The sequence below is a fragment of the Sus scrofa genome, unplaced genomic scaffold (assembly GCF_000003025.6).
Source record: "Sus scrofa isolate TJ Tabasco breed Duroc unplaced genomic scaffold, Sscrofa11.1 Contig886, whole genome shotgun sequence".
Classification (NCBI taxonomy): Eukaryota; Metazoa; Chordata; class Mammalia; order Artiodactyla; family Suidae; genus Sus; species Sus scrofa.
This window is the reverse complement of record NW_018085338.1, coordinates 77,345-98,566: the sequence shown is the minus strand read 5'-3', so window position 1 is coordinate 98,566 and position 21,222 is coordinate 77,345. Positions and strand designations below refer to the sequence as shown.

The 21,222-nt window shown below is 36.3% G+C and overlaps 1 pseudogene; it reads left to right on the top strand.

The window, feature by feature from the left end:
• The first annotated feature begins 412 nt into the window (after nt 1-412).
• Nucleotides 413-1,378, top strand: LOC100156341 (annotated as a pseudogene).
• The last annotated feature ends 19,844 nt before the right edge of the window (nt 1,379-21,222 follow it).

The window sequence follows — 21,222 nt, the reverse complement described above, 5'->3', positions numbered from 1 at the left end:
TTATTTAAGAAACATGTTTTGTGTGAGAAATGAAACCTTAGATTATTAGACTAAATAGAATTTGAAAAACAAAACAACTCTAACTTAGTTTAAAACTATGCGTTTTCCTTGCAGAAGATATAGATTCAAGACTTGGAGAAATTGCTTATGGAATATATTACTGCTAACATTTTTGATCAGAATGTTTATTTTTGATACCCAAAAGAACTGTCATTCTGAAGGGTAGTGTTTTTGACCTGCCCTTCTATATTTAAGTAGCTCCTCCTATTAGCCTCAAGACCATGGCCACATGTAACTTCAAAAAATTTATTTTCAATGTTGAGCTCAATACAATGATATAATTTCAGTTCTGCACATGAGAAGAATTTTTCTGCTATCACCTTAACATTAAGTTGCTTTCCGTCTAGATGCTTCTGGTTCATCTCCTGGTCACATTAGCATTGTTCTAAATGGAGGATGCAAACCACTCTGTGGTGTCTGAGTTTATTTTCCGTGGACTTTGTAATTCAAGACAGCTCCAGACCTTCCTCTTCCTGCCATTTTCCACTCTCTACCTGATGACTGTGGTGGGAAACCTTCTTGTCGCGCTCTTAATCATCGCTGACTCTCATCTCCATTCCCCCATGTACTTCCTCTTAGCCAATCTCTCGTTTGTTGACTTCTGCCTTTCCTCAGTAACCACCCCTAAACTGACCACGGACTTCCTAAAGGACAGTAAGACCATCTCCTTTGGAGGTTGTGGGACCCAGATTCTCGGTGTGATTTCTTTGGGGGTGGTGAGATGGTACTGCTTGTAACTATGGCCTATGACCGCTATGTGGCCATCTGCAAGCCACTCCATTACTCCCACATCATGGACAGACACAAGTGCATCTGGCTAGTTTTGACATCGTGGATTATTGGCTTTCTGCACGCCATGAGCCAACTAGCTATGATTTTAGATCTTCCTTTCTGTGGACTCAGAGTCATGGACAGCTTTTTCTGTGATATCCCTCTGGTGATCAAACTAGCCTGTACGGACACTCATACTCTAGGAATAGTGATAAATGCTGATAGTGGGGTCTTGGATACCACTTGCTTCATTCTCTTGCTGATCTCCTACACCTATATTCTAGTAACTGTCCGCCTTCACTCCAAGGATGGGGCCTCCAAGGCACGCTCGACCTGTACGTCCCACATCTCTGTGGTGGTGCTGTTCTTTGGACCCTGCATCTTCATCTATCTGTGGCCACCCAGCATCAGTTGGGTGGACAAGTTTCTTGCTGTGTTTTACACAGTAATCACGCCTCTCTTGAATCCAGCCATTTATACAATGAGAAATAAAGAGATTAAGAATGCACTAAAGAGACAGATAAGTCAGCATGTGCATTCAGAGTAATTTTTAGATCTTTCACATAATCAGCAATTTTGCTGAGTTCTCCATAATTTGGATACATTTTGACCTGTTAGCTGAACTGAAAATATGTTCAAATCTATAAGCTATGAGTATTCTCATGTGTATGGTTCATGTTTATTCCATTAACAAACTATTTTCAAAAATCCAATACTTAGATTTTTAACTCTTGTTAAAAATAAAAATTTGCATAAATATTCCTTTGTTTATGATCTAAAATTACTACCTAAAAATAAATAATAATAATTCCTACCATTTATTTTATATTACCTATATTTTCAACACCGGGTTAAGCAGTTACCTGATTTATGTATTTTTTAATGAAACATTTTGATTCAATTATCATTATTCTCAGTTCTAAGAATACATGATTTATCTAGTTTAACTTTAAATTAGCTTGACGATAAGGAAGATACCTGAATGATTTGCATCCACTTAGAAAACAAAATATAAATGAATCAAACCACAATATTTGTATACCACAGTGTAATCTCTGTGATTCAAGTTTCGAAGTCTTAACTATGGTTTAAAGGTGACATTTCCATTGAATTTTTTTTTCTTAAATAGGAAGGGAGAAGTGTTTCCAATGGTTTGAAATATTATTTCTTTTTTATATTAATAAATAATTTTATGATAATTATTTTACCTACATTAAAGAAATATCATCTTGCTATCAAGCAAAAGAAATTTAGAGTGATGAGAGAAAAGCCCACAGGAACCATTGCAAGAAAAAATATTTTTATATAATAATATGGAAACTTTCTACAAATGAATAAAAAGGATAAATAACCCAGTGGAGGGGAAATGGGCAAAAGATACAAATATGCATTTATTTCACTGATGAGAAATACTAACAGACACTAGATCTTCGACCTCATGAGTCAGCAGTTAAATGCAACTTAAGTCATAATGAAATGGTATTTAACAGCTTTTAAATAGTTTTTCTACAAAGAAATCAAACTACAATAATTGTTGTTGAAACTCAATATTCATGAAAATTTCATGCACTGCTGGCAGGTGTAAACTAATTTAACTACTCTGAAAATGTTTGGTGTGTAAAGCTGAACATGTGAATAAACTATATCTCAGTAATTGGCTGCCTGCATTCCTCCGTGTCCATATGCCTATTCTCCCCATTACTAAGAAAACACCCCTCAAATTTTAGCTGGACACATCGCCTTTGACCTACATGATAGATTTCCTAATCTCTACAGACAATGGTGGCTAAATGACTACATTCTGGCAGAATATGAGAAATGATGTGTGTTCCTTTCAAGTCATCATTTTAAGGTCATCAGCTCCAGATCCTTTGCCTATCTCGGTGGATAGAGAACACCTTTAGCAGATGCTTTGCAGTCAGTAATGGAAGCCACAATTTGAGAGGAGCAGAGCCAGCGCTCCAGAAGAAGGAAACAGATGGACTCCAGAAGAAGACCAGACAACTTGAATGGTATTGATAATGTTCTATGTAACATCTAACCATTGTTCATTTGTGCATTTTTCTTCTAATCTTACTATTTTGTTTGCTACACTTCAAATAGTATATATGCAAAGTTAAGGGAAAAAATTAATGAAAGGCTTTTCTTTGGCCTTCCACAAAACAAACAAACAAAAAACCTACAATACAATGCAACTGCTCATTCATTCACTGAAGCTTTCAGATAGGTCATGTAGTACTGGGCTTTGTACCTAATTAACTTCTCTTTCTAGGGGTGTCTTTACCTGACACCCCTTCAAAAAATATATATGTACATAGACACTTATATCATACTCAGATAGTATAACATACACAGAATGGAAATGCAAGCAGTATCGTGTTATTGCAAGTTCACATATAGTGGGCAAGACCTGTTATGTCAGAATCTTAAGATCTTTTTATATGCAATTGTCTGTGTAATGGGGCATGTTTCATAACCCTGGATGATGTTTGTCATTTGCTGAATAAAATTATATTGACAAGCCTTTAGAATATATTAATTTCTATTTTATTCCTGTGAACAGAAGTAGAAAGTTGGAATTTCTTGGGTCAAATTTCTATACCAATACCTAAAAAGTTATCTCTATGCCAATGAATTAAAGCACTCATGACAAAAATATGAAAGATCTAATAAAGATATAAAAATAATTACAGCTAGAGTTAGCAGTTTCCTAAAATATTAAGAAAAACATAAAATATGAGCTATCTTAACAGATGTTTGTAGAAATTTACATTACCCCCCAAACCAGATGATCATGAAAGCATCACTCAAATCTGTATATAGACATACATGGGAACATAATGGCTTCCTGAATTTTTCTTAAGTGATATTATCTTAGTTGTGCTCATTAATGTTAATCTTAGTTTTAGAAGCCACCATTGATTCAAAAGTGATTTGAAGCCGACCTGTAACTTCCTTTCACACCTCTTTATGGGAGGAATATAACAATACTGTGTCCTGATTGAGTCCTCGGAGACTATATAATTGATGCTGGTGGACTACAAAACGAGGTCCTACTGTCCATTTGGTTTAAAGCATATAAATTTCAATTCATGTGCAATTCAACACAAGTCTAAGTGATCCACATTTCAAAATACCCACAATGGAAAGTTTTTTAATATTGTCTTAACCTAATACTAATAAGAATATAATAACTATAAAAGAACATATGGAATGCAGCTACAGCCATGTTTGCAAAGACTTTATTATACATGCACATATTTTTAGAAATTAGAATATGTATGCCAATGATCCAAGTATCCATATCAAGAAAATTAAACTACAGAAAGTAGAAGAAAGAAATTATACAAATAATACTGAAATTTCATAATGCAAACAAATGAACAAAACCAAAGGTGGTTATTTAAAAAGAGCAACAAAATTGACAATGCATTAATAAGGCTGATTAAGCAAAAAGAGAAAAGGCAATGCCAGAAATGGAAAGGGAGACATCTCTATAGATACTACAACCTTTAAAAAATATTACAAAATTTTATTATGCAAACCTTTATACCAATAAATACTAAAATTCACGGGCAATGGGAAATTTCCTCAGAAAATAAAACTAGCTACTAAAGCAAGAGCATCTTTATAATAACATATTATACAAATTGAACTTGAAATTAAAAAAATTCTCTCCCATGTATTATAACCTCTCAACTCTGCTTTCTGCATCTCCACTCTGCTATCTGCTCCTGGGATTCTGCAAACAGCAGTTCTCTTTTCCCATCTGGCTCCACTTTATTCTCTGAAGATAGGCCTTGCTAGAGAAAGACTGCAAGGTTACAGGAGGGAGGGACTCCCTCTTCTTTTCTTTTCTGGGATTTCCCTCTTCCCCTGTGCCTGTGTGAGCATTACCACAGCTACCATGGTAATTGCCCTTTCCTATGGCAAGAGCTGAACCCAGGGTGCAGTTTTCCAACAGGTGCAGAACTAGTCTTGTCATGCTCCTTTAGAGGTAAGAGCACCAGCAAGCTGGCACCTCAAGCTGGCATCTTCAAAATCTGGATCCCACAGTCTATGGAGCCTCTCTTCTGAGTTCAGAGAAAAAGCAGGAGCCAAGATAAATGCCCTCCAAGAAGGGATTTTCACTCCACAGGACCCCTCTTCCTTGATCCTCCACCCCTAAGGGTGGTGGTAACTGCTACCTACAGTGTCACCTTTCTGATAATAGTGTTCTTTTTATCCTCTCAGATAGCCTGTTAACAACATTAAACCTGATTAACCTTTATAGTAAACTCTTTTCAAATAATGTGTTTCCTCTTTTCTGACTGATCCTTGACTGATACAGCCTCCCACATAGAAAAGTGCAGGACTAAATGGTTTCCCTGGTGAATACTGCAAAGCTTTTAAGAAAGGAAAAGGAAACTGTTTACATAAATTTCTGTTGAGAAGAAAAAAAGTAGAAACACCTTTTTGGGGAGGGGGAGGTGCAGATTTGGTTTATCAAAATTATCCATTGTCAAAACTATTAATAACTGAAATGATAAAGGCAGCTACAAGGAAAACGTCAAGCACAAAGAATTCTGACAGCATCAATTTAAGTCCCCTATTTTTCATAGTATTTATAGGTTGCAGCCTGAAGCAGATATAACAAATGAAAACTCAAACTTAATAATTCATGTATAGCATCATTTTATTTTTATTTTTTGGTGATGGATTTCTTTTATTTTTTAAATTTTTTATTATAACTGACTTACGCTCTTCTGTCCATTTCTGCTGTATAGCAAAATGACCCCGTTATACATATACATACATTTCTTTTTCTCACATTATCCTCTATCATGTTCCATCACAATTGATCCCATTGACCATCCATACCAAATGCAACAGTTTTCATCCAACCCTAGACTCCCAATCCACCCCATTCCCTCCCTATTCACTCTGCAAACACAATGTGAACTCCCTGTCCATGATTTTTTTCTGATTTGTGGATAGATAATGTGTGCCATATTTTAGATTCCATATATAAGTGATATTGTATGGTGTTTGTCTATCTGACTTACTTCACTCTGTATCAGTGTCTCTAATTCAATCCATGTTGCTGCAAATAGCATAATTTTGTTCTTTTTATAGCTAAGTAATATTCCATTGTATATATGTATGAGATTAGCCTAACCCAATCATCTGTCGATGTGCATTTAGGTTGTTTCCATGTCTTGGCTATTGTGAATAGTGCTGTGATGAACATACAGGTGCATGTATCTTTTTCAAGCAAATATTTGTTCAGATATATGCCCAGGAGTGGGATTGCTGGGTCATATGGCTGTTCTATATTTGGTTTTCTGAGGTCCCGCCATACTATTTTCCATAGAGGTTGTACCAATTTACATTCTCACCAACACTGAAGGAGGGTTCCCTTTTGTCCACATCCCTTCCATCATTTGTTGTTTGTTGACTTGTTAATGATGGTGATAACTGATGTGAGGTGGTACCATTTCAAAAGGAGGTTTACTTTGGTCATAAAACAGCTTCAATTTTTACTTTGATAATTACACAGCTCACTGAAGTTTTTTAGATGACTCTATTAAAAAAGTTATAAATACTAGGCTGATATAACATTAGCAAACTTGGTAGTTCAAGGGTGTTCAGCTAAAAGGATGAAGTCTCCCCATTATCATTCCATTCGTATCTACCATCAAGAGGCTCAATTAAAGATTAAGTCTTTATCACTTGCATCATTTGAAACTGTTTTCCCCCATTCCATAAGTTGTCTTATTGTTTTGTTTTGTTTTTTATGGTTTCCTTTGCTGTGAAAAGCTTGTCAGTTTGATTAGGTCCCATTGGTTTATTTTTGCTTTCAGTTCTGTTTCCTTGGGATATTGTCCTAAGAAAACATTTGTGTGGTTGATGTCAGAGAATGTTTTGCCTATGTTCTCTTCTAGGAGTTTTATATACAAACAACTTATACAATTCAACAGCAAAAAACCCAACAACCCAGTAGACAAATGGGCAAAAGACCTGAATAGACATTTCTCCAAGGAAGATATACAGATGACCAAGAGCCGCATGAAGAAATGCTCAACATCATTGTTAGAGAAATGCAAATCAAAACTGCTATGAGGTACCACCTCACACCAGTCAGAATGGCTGTCACTAATAAGTCCGCAAATAAAACATGTGGGAGAAGGTGTGGTAAAGAGGGAACCCTTCTACATTTTTGGTGGGAATGTAAATTGATACAACCACTACACACTGGAAAAACAGTATGGAAATACCTCAGAAAACTAAGTGCAGAACTACCATATTACGCAGCAACCCCACTCTTGGGCATACATCCGAACAAAACTTTCCTTAAAAACACACATGCACCTATATGTTCATGGCAGCACTATTCACAATAGCCAAGACATGGAAACAACCTAAATGGCCATCAACAGATGAAATGGACTAAGAAGATGTGCTATATATACACAATGGAATACTACTCAGCAATAAAAAGGAACAAAATATATGCCATTTGCAGCAACATGATGGAACTAAAGACTCCATAAGTTAACTAAGTCATAAAGAGAAACACAAATACCATATGGCATCACTTATATCTAGAATCTAATATAAGGCACAAATAAAACCATTCCACAGAAAAGAAACTCATGGACTTGGAGATCAGACTTGTGGTTGCCAAGGGGACAGGAAGGAAGTGGGATGGACTGGGAATGTGGGGATAAGAGATGCAAATAATTGCACTTGGAAATGGATAAGCAAAGAAATCCTGTATAGCACTGGAAACTATTTCTAGTCAATTGTGATGGAGCATGATGAAGGATAATGTGAGAAAAAGAATGTATACATACATGTGACTGGTTGATTTTGCTGTACAATAGAAAATTGACAGAACACTGTAAACCAGCTATAATGGAAAATATAAAAATCATTATAAAAAAAGGAGGGTCCATATCTTTGCTACTGTACAGAGTGCAGCAATGAACATTGGAGTACATGTGTTTTTTAGAGTCATGGTTTTCTCTGGATAGATAGGAGTGGGATTGCTGGATCAAATGGTAGTTCTAGTTTTAGTTTTCTGAGGAATCTCCATATTGTTTTCCACAGTGGTTGCACCAATTTCCATTCCCACAAACAGTGTAATAGGGTTCCTTTTTCTCTATACCCTCTCTAGCACTTATTGTTTGTAGACTTTTTGATGATGGCCATTTTGGCCAGTGTAAGGTGGAACCTCTCTAATAATGAGTGATGTTGAACATCTTTTCATGTGTTTTTTGGCCATCTGTATGTCTTTTGGAGAATTGTCTATTTAGATCTTCTGCCCACTTTTTCATTCGACAGAGGAGTGGATAAAGAAGATGTGGTACCTGTACACAATGGAATATTACTCAGCCATTAAAAGGAAAGAAATAATGGCATTTGCAACAACAGGGATAGACCTAGAAATTATCATGCTAAGTGAAGTCAGTCAGACAGTGAGACACCAACGTCAAATGCTATCAATTTCATGTGGAATCTCAAAAAAGGACACAATGAACTTCTTTGCAGAAAAGATACTGACTCACAGACTTTGAAAAACATATGGTTTCCAAATGAGACAGGTTGGGGGGTCAGGGATGCACTGAGGGTTTGGGATGGAAATGCTGTAAAATTTGGTTGTGATGATTGTTGTACACCTATAAATATAATAAAATGTTATAAGTCATTAAACAATAAATATAAAAAAAGGAGGGTCAATTAACATACTTTCAAGAGGATTGACCAGATCATTTCTATATTTCCTTCTAAATATTTTTTTCATTCTCCAATATGTCCACGAAACAAAAAGAAGGGGTTTCATACCAAATGCTAATAACCCTTTTTCCCAATTCATTTATGAAGCCAATATGAATTTGACATGAAAACGAAATAAAAACATAAAGGAAAATTCACCCTTATGAACATAGAGGCAAAGGCCAAAACAAAATAATAGCAAATAAAACGGAACAATATGAAGAATAATGTGTTACAGAAATTAGTTTTACACCAGAAGTGTAAGGATGATTTTAACAATCAGAAATCAATCACCAGTTTAAGAAAAAAGAGAAAAATCATACAAACATCTCAATAGAGAGAGAAAGAGCATTTGATAATATCCATTAAATTTTCAAGATAAAATGCTTAGATTTAGGCTTAGAATGAAAACTACTAATCTGATAAATACACTTAAAAATATCTCTAGCACAAGTTATGGTTAATGATGAAATATTGGAAGCTTCCCTAAGCCTTAAGATTGTAAATGAGAATAACATACATACTCTCAACATTGATGGTTGGCATTCTATGGATAGTCTGGTCAGTTAAATAAATCAAGATAACTAAATAAAATCTATAAAAAGAGAGAAATAAACTGCTATTCTTCACAGATAATTTTTCATTTAAAAGTTATTCAACACTTCTACAGACCCCTCAAGTCTAGGAGAGGCTACATACTTATAATAGCATTTAATACACAATATTACCTATTTCATTTGTTTTCCTCAATAGATGGTAAGCTCAAATGAGCACATCAAGGAGGCACTGCTGGAGAAGAAAGATGAATATAAAAGTAGTTTTCATAGTGTTTTAGAAGCAAACAGTCACCAGAAAAGAAAAATAGGCTACTTTCAAAAGAAAAGCAAAAGTACCAGATCCACAAAAGATCAAAAGCTTCAAATGGTGTGGCATCTGCTATATGCTAGGGACAGAATACCTAACACTGCACTCAGCCTTAGCAGGGCACCACTCATATCTCCTTTCAAGAAAAACCTGGCTTCAAGGAAGGTACTTACCTGACAGCTTCTATCCATTGCAATTTCACATTCTACCACAACATTCAGGGGCCCACTCAACCCAGGTTGCTCCCAGCCAGTGATCAAAAGAGTGGGTGTACCAGAGCCAGGACAATCCTGTAATGGACAACCCTGACCTGAAGCTCCCCTCATCAACCCAGCTGAGACTTTCTCCAAACTGCATCACAGTCTGAGGCTACTCCACCCAATCCTCTCTCTTTCCCCCTTCTTATTCCACTGGAGCCACACAATGAAGTCTTTCCTTCATGGATATTTCCCCTCACGGATATGTTCCTAAGACACATCTTACAATTCTGTCATGCTGGATCCTTCACAGAGTGTCAGAGCTGACCCATAACATGGTTTTGAACACTAACCTATCTGGGATCAAAATGCTTCACAAGAGTACCGGAGTTTAAAGGATTACCCCCCAAAACTGAGTGGTCGAGCAGCAAAGAAATCTGTCTCAGATACCACATCACCTCCCCAATCCCCATTACAAATGCTATTGTGGTAGAACGCAGTGTAAGTGTGGGTCATTCATTTTCCTCGGAATGATGATACTATCACCTAGAAACAAAAAGTAAATGGGATTTTCTATTTAGTAATAATACATGAATCAAAATGTTTATGCTTCTAAACTAGTGGCTATAGAAAACTGATCAATACTCTTGACTTTGTCAAGTCAGTTTAGACAGTAAATCATATAACTGCATATTCACATTGCTCACCTTTCCTTGTACTCTGTACTCCTAAAATGAGGAGGAGAGCAAGTAATCAATAGAGCGCATAAACTTAATTCCTTAATGCTGAACCTGTGGCCTCTCCACTCTATAATCAGACCTGGCAAGAAACAAAAAATACTTAGGGATTCAAGTTTGCAAAGAAAAAAGTCCTCAGCTAAGCTGTTCCTGCTCTCTTTTCTTGTCTTGATTTTTCCAATTCTACACAATTAACATGTCATACACTGCACTGAAATCGTACTGTTCTCAGACTCATTCCATTCTCATCATTTTGTAATCCACTAGTAGTCTAGTTCTACATAAATTGGTCAATATGCATATGCCATAAAAAGTTCTGTGTGCCATTTTGGCCAAAAAGGACTGCTGTCCTGGAGCTAATACACCTAGAAAATAGATTCACTGTAATTAAATAGTTTCTGTTGACTTAAGACAGGAACTGCAACATTTCCTTGCAAGAAAGATCCCATCCCACAGCTGCACTATGTTTAGATACTTACAAGGCAGCTGGACAAAGGGAGATAAAATTATGTATGCATGTATGTGTAACTGGGTCCCCATGCTGTACAGTGGGAAAAAAGTGTGTTTGGGGGAATAACAATATAAAATAAATTAAAAAAAAAAGTTGTACAAATAGAAATCAAAAGCAATCTTGCCATGAATCCCTAGACAGAATATTCTGTTAGTAAGTGGTTTATGAAGACTCTAAAAAACACCACTTAAACATACATTCAACTCATAAACACATGATGCCTTCTTTCCAAAACAAACATTTCTGTCTTTCTAAAATTCCAAGTAGAATAATTTTCAGTATTAAATCTCCAAGGGAAATTATTAAGTTTATAGTCACGCCATCCTTGAAACTCCCATGTTGTTCAAATACCAATTCATTACTTCTCTAAGTGGTCAGCAATCAAAGATGTGTTGTGTATTTGGTCTTTAGCAAGGTATAGATGCTGAACATATATAATCAGTTATAATGATGATGTTAATGATTTGATGAACATAAGGAGCTCCCACTGTGGCACAGTGGGTTAAGGATGTGACATTGTCTCTGTGGTGACATAGGTTCAATCCCCAGCCAGGTACATTGGGTTAAGGATATGATGTTGCTGCATCTGTGGCTCAGATTCGATCCCTGGCCCAGGAACTTTCACATGACGGGGGTATGGCAAAAATAGTAATAATAATAATAATCTGATGAATGTCTATAATCTGAAATTTGAAAAAAAATATCGTCTGAACCACATGACTACTTGTAACACCAACTGTCCAATTTCCTCATCACTCTGCTCTGCACCTCAGGATATTTGTCTCTTGAGAAAAGCCCATGTTCATGAAAGACCTATTTTCTATAGAAAGCCTCTAATGGAAGAGATATTAGTCATGAATTCCCAGTCCTGCTAATTGGTTTTGATCCTGATGATAAGAACTATTTATAATTCTGTGTCTTGAAAAGTAATGATGAATCTTAGGAGGAGTTAATCTCTCTGTGTTTTTCAATCCCTTGAAGCTCCTGAGAGTGAATCTTTGCAGTTACAAAGAAAGAACTCTTTAATTCTCCAGCATCTGGCTCCATAATTGTCACCTTCTTTTTGGCTCTCCACAATTTAGTCTCTTTCTGTCGCCTTTATCCTTGGTTAATTGCTTTATTTGAATGACTCTTGCTCATTATTTTACATCATCTGGGTTTCATCTCATAGTCAGTATTATGTTATGAGATGAGCATAAAATATCTTTAAAACTCTACTATTTTCATTTAAGTGGTATGTAAAGTATTCTGAATTACTGTCCCCCTTTTTCTGAACATTAGAAACATAAAATTAGAAAGAAATGTCTACGTCTTCACTCTTTCACATATACTGATAAAACATGAAAAAGTGTGCTAGTTTTGCTTTCCATAAAGTTTGTGAATAAAAGGTAGTCTTGCTTTGCTGAAAGTTAGGAATCATCACATCGGATATATGAAGAATTAGTAGCTCTGCCTAGTAACTCAAGTTGTGCAACTCAGAAGAAAATCCAAAGACAAAACTTGACTGCAGGAAGTTGATTTGGAAGCTTGATTTTAGAAACACAGTTAAAGGAGTAAGGGATTGAGACACCGAAATGAAGAATGTAGATAAATGTAACTGGGTATAGATTACTATGTCCCTACAGATTACTATGTCCCTAAACATGCTGTGTTTTGGAAAGTTCCCAAATAAGGGAAAGGAAGCTGGATTCCTTTTATTTTTTCACTTTTGGAGAGTACATTAACTCCTTGGCTTGCCCAGCCTTTCTCACACAGGATAGCGTATTATGTGAGGAAGCCAGAGAAAATCTGTCAGGTAAATTTTGAAGTGCTAGCAATGGAGAACAATCTCCTTGTTTGGAAATTATAAATCCTAAGGCTTAGAGGAAATTAATCCTTACCTAACGTTACCTTATCCAGTCACAGAATTTTTTTTTTCCATTTTTTAGGGCCACACCTGAGGTATATGGAGTTTCCCAGGCTAGGGGTCCAATTGCAACTGCAGCTTCCAGCCAACACCACAGCCATAACAACATGGGATCCAAGCCACATCTGCCACCTACACCACAGCTCATGGCAAGGCAAGATCCTTAACCCACTGTCCAAGGCCAGGGATGGAACCCGAAACCTCGTGGTTACTAGTCGTATTTGTTTCCACTGTGCCACAATGGGAACTCTTAGATTCTTTTTTTGTAAATAAATTTTATTGGAGTATAGGTGACTACAATGCTGTATTGCAGGTGTACAGCAAAGTGACCATCTACTCATATACATCTATACCCATCCTTTTTTAGAGGTCACCACAGCCACAGCAACACCAGATCTAAGCTGCATCTGCGACCTACAATACAGCTCATGGCAATGCTGGATCTTTAACCCACTGACCCAGGCGAGGGATCAAATATGCATCCTCATGGATATTAGTCAGGTTTGTTGCCACTGAGCCACGATGGGAACTCCTGCCTTTTCATTTTTAGTGATTTCCCTTGCTGTGCAAAAGCTTTTGCGTTTAATCAGGTCCCACTGGTTTCTGCTTGTTTTTATTGTCAGTATTCTAGGAGGAGGATCACACAAGATGTTGCTGTGATTTATATCAAAGCGTGTTCTGCCTATGTTTTCCTCTAGGATTTTGATCGTATCTGGGCTTACATTTAGGTCTTTAATTCATTTTGAGTTTATTTTTCTCTATGGTGCTAGAGAATGTTCTAATTTCATTCTTTTCCATGTAGCTGTCCAGTTTTCTCCAAATCACTTACTGAAAACACTGTCTTTTCTCCATTGTATATTCTTGCCACCTTTGTCATAGATTAGTTCACCATAGGTGCATGGGTTTATCTCTAGGCTTTATACTCTCTCCCATTGATCTACATTTCTTTTTTTATGCTAGTATCACATTGTTTTGATGACTGTAGCTTTGAGGTAAAGTCTGAAGTCAGGAAGCCTAATTCTTCCAGTTCTGTTTTTCTTTCTCAATTGTCATAGATTCTTTAAAGTGGTAGCTGTTTTCAATTTCATAAGAGAAAGACTCTACACAGGAAGCACAAGCTATAGCAGTACTGTTGCTCTTAATCAATATTCTCTTCTATGACCCCTCATCCTCATCCAGTTCTATGGATCCATATTGCTTGCTCAGTGAGGTAACCCAGCTCATTTATGAGCAGTCTGAACTTCTGGTTAAAAGTTCTTGTCAGCCTATTTTTGCTATAATTGCTCTTTTACAATTATCATAAACTATGAAGCCTCCAAGGGATGCCTAAGTGGATCCTTAGTTTTAGAAATATTCTTTTTTTTTTTTTTTATGCTTGAACCTGTAGCATGTGGAGGTTCCTGGGCCAGGGACTGAATCCAAGCTGCAGTGCAACCTATGCCACAGCATGGCAACACCCAATCCTGAAACCCATTGCATTCAGGTCTCCGCAGTGATCTGAGCTGCTGTAGTCAGATTCTTAAGCTATTGTGCCACAGTGGGAACTCCTTAACAATTGTCTTCACTGCATCATCCATTAAGAAGTAGCAAGCCTGTCTTTATTAAATTGGGGATACAAAAATGAGAAAATTCTTGTGATTGTTGTTCCTCTAACATGAGGAACCCCAAATGACAGAGAAGCGGTTAAAAAACTAGGTGTATTAGAAAATATACTATGTCTCATCAAAGAAGCATTCTTCCTACTCCAGCAGATCTTAAAATGTCAGGGACAGAAATCAGAAATAGCACCAGAAAATAACTGAGATTCATGATAAGAGGTAATACTGTTTTCTCCATCCCTTTGGTTTGCAGAACCATGTATTTTATCTATCGGGGACATAGCACCATTTAAAGACCATTCAATATATACAACTTGAAGGACAGACTGTAGATCTGCAGTGTATTATCTTCAAACTGGTGTCTCAGTTATAATTTAACAGGCTATTCCAGTGTTCTAAAATCTGACTGATAGATCCCACTTCATTAAAAAAGAAAAATATTTAAATGGCTCAATTAGTGAATTTGCCAAACATTTAAGAAAAATTCTTAAACTCCTTTAGAAACATATTCAAAAGAAAAAAAAATATAAGGCTGGGATAAAGTAAAGGGTCTGAGTATCAAATCAGCCACACAAGAAACAAGAGTTTTACTCAGTTTCAATTTTTCTAACAATTCAAAAGATTGAGGCAACTGCAAGACACAATAAGAAGTCTAGATTGTCAACATAATTGCCCAGGTTCTTTCTTTTTGCAAAAGGATGCTCTGTGACCAGATTTAAAATGTCTCCACTAATGCATGAAGGATATCCCCTACCAAAAGTCATGAAATCTATTTTGGTCATGAAATCGCTCCCTTTTATGTCCCGATAAATACAGAGTAAGCATTATATTCTTCTGTGGGTTGTGTCCAAAAGCCTAAATTCCAAGTTAATTTACAAGGAGCATACAAGGAGAACAAGATATATCCTTTTTGTTTTCTTTTGGTTTGGTTTGGTTTGGTTTGGTTTTTAATATTTAGGGCCACACCTGCAGTATATGGAAAATCCCAGGCTAAGGGTCCAATCGGACCTACAGATACTGGCTGCAGCCACAGTCTCAGCAAGGCGGGATCCGAGCCACATCTGTGACCTACATAACAGCTCACAGCAACACTGGATCCCTCACCTACTAAGAGAGGCCAGGATCAAACCAACATCTCCATGGAAACCAGTAGGATTTGTTTCTCCTGCACTACATGGGGAACTCCGGATATATCCTGTTAATAACATTGTATTATCTATCTAATAATAAATACCACTCAGTATGTTTTTTTTTTGAAGATCCGAACAGGTAATTTGTTCCTTTTATTCTGATTCAGTTTCTCACCACCTTATGTCTCTTTATCTCTCTCTGCCTCTATCACCTTCCCTCTTCTACTTAATTAGCATGACAGAGCAGATGAATTATAGGCCAGTTATCAATCCTTTCTTTTTTCAATAGTCAGAATCTATATACAGTCTTTTTAGGACCACACCTGCACCGTATGGAAGTTCCCAGGCTAGGGATCTAATCAAAGATACAGCTGGTGGCTTACACCACAGCAATGTCAGATCCAAGCCACATCTGCAACCTATACCACAGCTTGAGGCAACGCAAGATCCTTTAACCCACCGAGTGAGGCCAGGAATGAAACCTGAGTCCTCCTGGATAGTAATCAGGTTCGTTACCACTGATCCACAACAGGAACTCCATCAATAGTCAGAATATTTTTAAAGTAACAGTCTAATAAAGTAACTTTATAATAAAGGAAAATTGTAACCCAATTTGTGTATCCCTTCAACACAGACACAAAAATTGAAAAAGCAGTAACAAAGTAAAACCAGTGATATATAACTAGATCGAAATACCAAGGTAAGTCAGCTTTATTCCCAGACTGTAAAGTTTCTTTATCAGTTGTAAATCAACTTAACATATTAAAGATATGAGAAAGACAAATCAATAAACAATTTGATACAGAAAAAGCATTTGATAAAACCCAATACTCACTCATAATAAATTTCATAGAAGCAGCTTTAGAAAATTAGGCATAGAAGGTACATTGGGTTGAATAATGTTCCCAAAACATTCATGTTCACCAGAATCTCAAAGTGTGTCCTTATTTGGAAATGGAGCTATACAGATTTCACTATGGTAAATTAAGATCTTCATTAAGGGATTCCCCGTAGCAGTGCAGCAGAAATGAATCAGACTAGGAACCATGACATCATGGGTTTGATCCCTGGCTTCGCTCAGTGGGTTAAGGATCGAGGATTGCTGTGAGCTGTGGTGTAAGTCACAGATGCGGCTTGGCTCTGGCATTGCTGTGGCTCTGACATAGGCTGGTAGCAACAGCTCCAAGTAGACCCCTAGCCTGGGAACCTCAACATGCAGCAGGTGTGGCCCTAAAAAGACAAAAGACATAAAAATTAAAAAATAAAAGATCTTCATTAACGTAAATCAAGATGAGATTGTATTGAATCCCAATGAGTGACCTTGCAATGTACAGAAAGGGACACAAAGAGACACAAGAAAGGAGGCTCAGTGAAGACAGAGGCAGAGATTGGAGATTTGCTGCCACAAGCCAAAGAATGTCAGAAGCCACTAGGAGCTGGAAGAGGTAAAGAAAAATTATCTCCCAGAGTCTTCAACAGAAGCATGGCTCTATCAACACCTTGATTTTGGACATTGGTCCTCCAGAACTTTGAAAGCTTAAATTTCTAGGGTTTTTTTTTTTTTTTTTGAAGCACCAAGTCTGTGGTAATTTGTTACAGCAGCCCTAGAAAACTAACCTAGAAGGAAACTAATTCTGATACATGATATTTACACAACAGTTACAGTTTATGTTGCAGGTAATGTGAAACATGGACAGCTTTACCCCTGAGATCAAAAATATGCCCACATTCTTTCCATAACTAATTCTATTTTGCATTTCAATGCAAGGTCTTGTGAGTAAAATAAGGCAAGAATACTAAATAAAATGTATAAATATGGAAATTATAATAAAATTGATACTCTTCACAGACAACATTGTCATGTACAAATTAGTTATCTTTCCCACAGTCTTCTATAGCATACCCTACCTCTTCACAATTGTAAATGATCTGATCTACAAAATAGAAACAGACTCATGGACATAGAGAACAGACTTGTGGTCACCAAAGGGAAGGGGGAGGAAGGAGAATGGACGGGAGTTTAGGGTTGGTAGATGCAAACTATTACATTTAAGCGGATAAGCAATGAGGTCCTACTGTACAGCACAGGGAACTATATCCAATTTCTTGGGATAGAACATGATGGAAGTTAGTATGAAAAAAAGAATGTATAAATGTGCATGACTGGGTCACTATACAGCAGAAATTGACATAAAACTGTAAATCAACTATACACCTATAAAGATAAAATTTTAGAAACTGAACTTAGTACACTATTGCTTATTTTCTTCCTGTATCTTTCCATAGGTGATAAAATAAATGAGTTCAGGAATTATTGGGGAGTACATCAAAATATAAACATATTCTTCATACTGTTTTCAAAGTAAAGAGATAAAAGCAAAAAAAAATCAACTTCTATTCAACCAAAACCAAAATCACAGGATTGTCAGGCTACAAGTTTTGAAATCAATTGAAAGTACTATGTAACACAAAGGAGATATATAGGAATCACATAGTTTTGTATCACAAAGTATTACGTGATTTACAAAATGTTAGGAAGAGGACCAACTGGTGTAAGGCAGGGTATCTCAACCTCAGCTCTACTGATACTTTGGGAAGTCTACGTCTTTGTTGTGGGGAGATGTTCTATATATTATAGAATTTGGGGCAGTCTCCAGGATCTATATCCAATAGATGCCAGTAACAGCAAACCCTTCCTTCCAAACTGTGACAACCAAAAATATTTGCAGGCATTTCAAAATGTCACCTGAGGGACAAAATCATTCTGACTTGAGAATCAATTATTTAAAGGTCTTATAGGAATTTTACTCAGTTCATTCTTATGGAGCTGAAGTCACATGCTAACTCCAAGTGTTCAGTCCACACTGCCCAAGCAGCAAACCACACAAGGTTTCTGAGTATTTTTTTAAAAAAAGACATTCTATATGAAAAATCTACAGTGTGATTCACTTATAGGGGTCCACCGAAATCTCCATACAGTATTCGAATTTGTCTTAGAAACTTCAAGTACCATAGTATCTACCCTAAAATAGTAGGCCTCCGCCAGAAAGTATCATAAAGAGATAAATCTGTGAATTTGGGAGATTTCACACTCTCTAGCATCCTGTCTTGCAAAGTTGTCTAAAGTGTTGCTACTTCCTGCTTGTCAGGCCCAATCAGCATTATATGAGCAGTGTAATGCACCTGAATGATATCCTATAGAATAGATAACTAGAGAAAGAATAGAGGCCTGATATAAAACAATGAACGTATTGTGCTGGATGGACCTGCCCACCGAAGGCAAATTTTTTTTTTTTTTTTGTCTTTTTGCCATTTCTTGGACCGCTCCCGCGACATATGGAGGTTCCTAGGCTAGGGGTCAAATCAGAGCTGTAGCCACTGGCCTATGCCAGAGCCACAGCAACGTGGAATCTGAGCCGCGTCTGCAACCTACACCACAGCTCACTGCAACACCAGATCCTTAACCCACTGAGCAAGGCCAGGGACCAAACCTGCAACCTCATGGTTCCTAGTCGGATTCGTTAACTACTGCGCCACCACATGAATTCCGCGAAATTTTTCTGAACATTTTTACTAAAAAATATAGAGGGAGGAAAGCATTTACTAGACCAATAATTATACTTGAGCAATGAGATGAATACTGATTTAATCTAATAATAATTCATATCTGGAACAACAGATATGATTGAAATTACCACCTGATTAATTTTAGCATAATATATTGTCATTCTTAAAGATCTACTAGTCTTCTTTACAAATCAAATAGCCAAGTTGAAAGTGAATATGGCAGAAATCCAAAGTGCATATTTGGGAGAGTGACACCAGTCCGATGGTGGAACAGAAAATCCCAGCTCTTATTACTCCAGGGAAACACCTAACAATGCTATGCATGCTAAAATACCTTTATGAGATGTCCAGAACCCAGTAAAGAAGCTGCAATGGACCAAATGAGTGAAACACTGAGAATAGCCTCATTGAATTGGGAAAGAGCAGTTTCTCTACCTGCAAAAGCACTTCTCCCAAGCCAACACAGCTCAGTACCTTGAAAGATCACATCATACCTAGATTTCTCCCATGGAAAAAGAGAAGGTGGAGCTGTTGCAAGGACTACAGTGTTATGGTAACCACCCAAGAAGCCAGTTTCTATCTTGCATCACACAAGCACTGATAGAACCAGCGAAATTTGGACCCCTGGGGGCAACAAAAACAAAGGAAATGGGCAGGTGGCTTCCTGTAGAAACAAATGAAAGATTTAAAAAAATAAACAAATTAATCTAAGAATAGTAATTTTTAAATATAAATGAAAACAACAAACTTATCTAGACAAAGAAAAAGAGGAGACAAACAAAATCATAAATGAAAGAAGAGATATTAAAACAGATAACACAAATTTAAAAGAGCATAAGAGTTACTATGAACACTAAATGCCAACAAATTGGATAACCTATAAGAAAAGGATAAACTTCTAGACACATGCAACTTATCAAGATAGAATCATAAAAAAAATAACAGAAAATCTAAGCAAAACTATAAGAAGTAAGGAGATCAAATCAGTAATCAAAATCCCCTAACAAAACCCAGGACTAGATGGATTCACTGGTGAATTCTAAAAGACATTTAAAGAAGAAATAATAAAAATCCATCTCGAACTTTTTCATAAAGTTAAATAGAAAAGATTACTTTTAAATTCATTTTATGATGCCAGCACCAATATTTAGGAAGCACTTATATCAAAATTAGACAAAGACCATATAAAGCAAAATACAGGCCAATACCTTTGAGCAACATAGATGCAAAAATCCTCAACACAATTATTAGCAAATGGAATTCATTAGCACATTAAAATGATCGTACAACACGGCCAAGTGGAACTTATCCCTGGGAGTCAAGAACAGTTCATCACATGCAAATCAATTAATATATTATAGATGATTAACAGAATGAAGAATAAACACCACAAGATTATTTCAATAGATGCAGAAAAGTATTTAAAAACATTAAATACAATTCCATGATAAAACCTCTCCACAAACAAAATATAAAGATTTTACATAAACATAATAAAGTTTATTGATGAAAATCCCAAAATTAACATCATAGTCAATGGTGAAAAGATGAAAGCTTTTTCTTTAAGTTCGGGATCAAGGTAAGGATACCCACTCACAATCGTTTTACCCAACACAGTACTACAAGTCCCAGCCAGAGAAACAGACCAGAAAAAGAAATAAATCAATAAGAAGTGGAAAAGAACAAGCAAAACTGTTATTATTTTCAGATAACATGTTACTATTTACAGAAAACATTAAAGACCCACTAAAATATTGAATAAACCAATAAATGAATTCAGTAAAATTTCAGGATGCAAAATCAATATACAGAAAATTTTCCGTGTTCTATACACTAATAACAATATATCAGAAAGAGAGATTAAGAAAAATCCCATTTACAATTATATCAAAAAGAATAAAATCCGGAGAAAAAATGTAACCAAGGAGGTAAAAGATCTACACATTGAAAACTATAAGACAGTGATGAAAGACAGTGAAGATGACATAAATAATTTGAAAGATCTATGCAAGTGGACTGAAAGAATACTGTTAAAATACCCATATGACAGGAAGCATATAAAGATTCAATGCAATCCTTATCAGAATTCCAGTGGAGTTTTTACCAAAATAAAATTTAAGAAA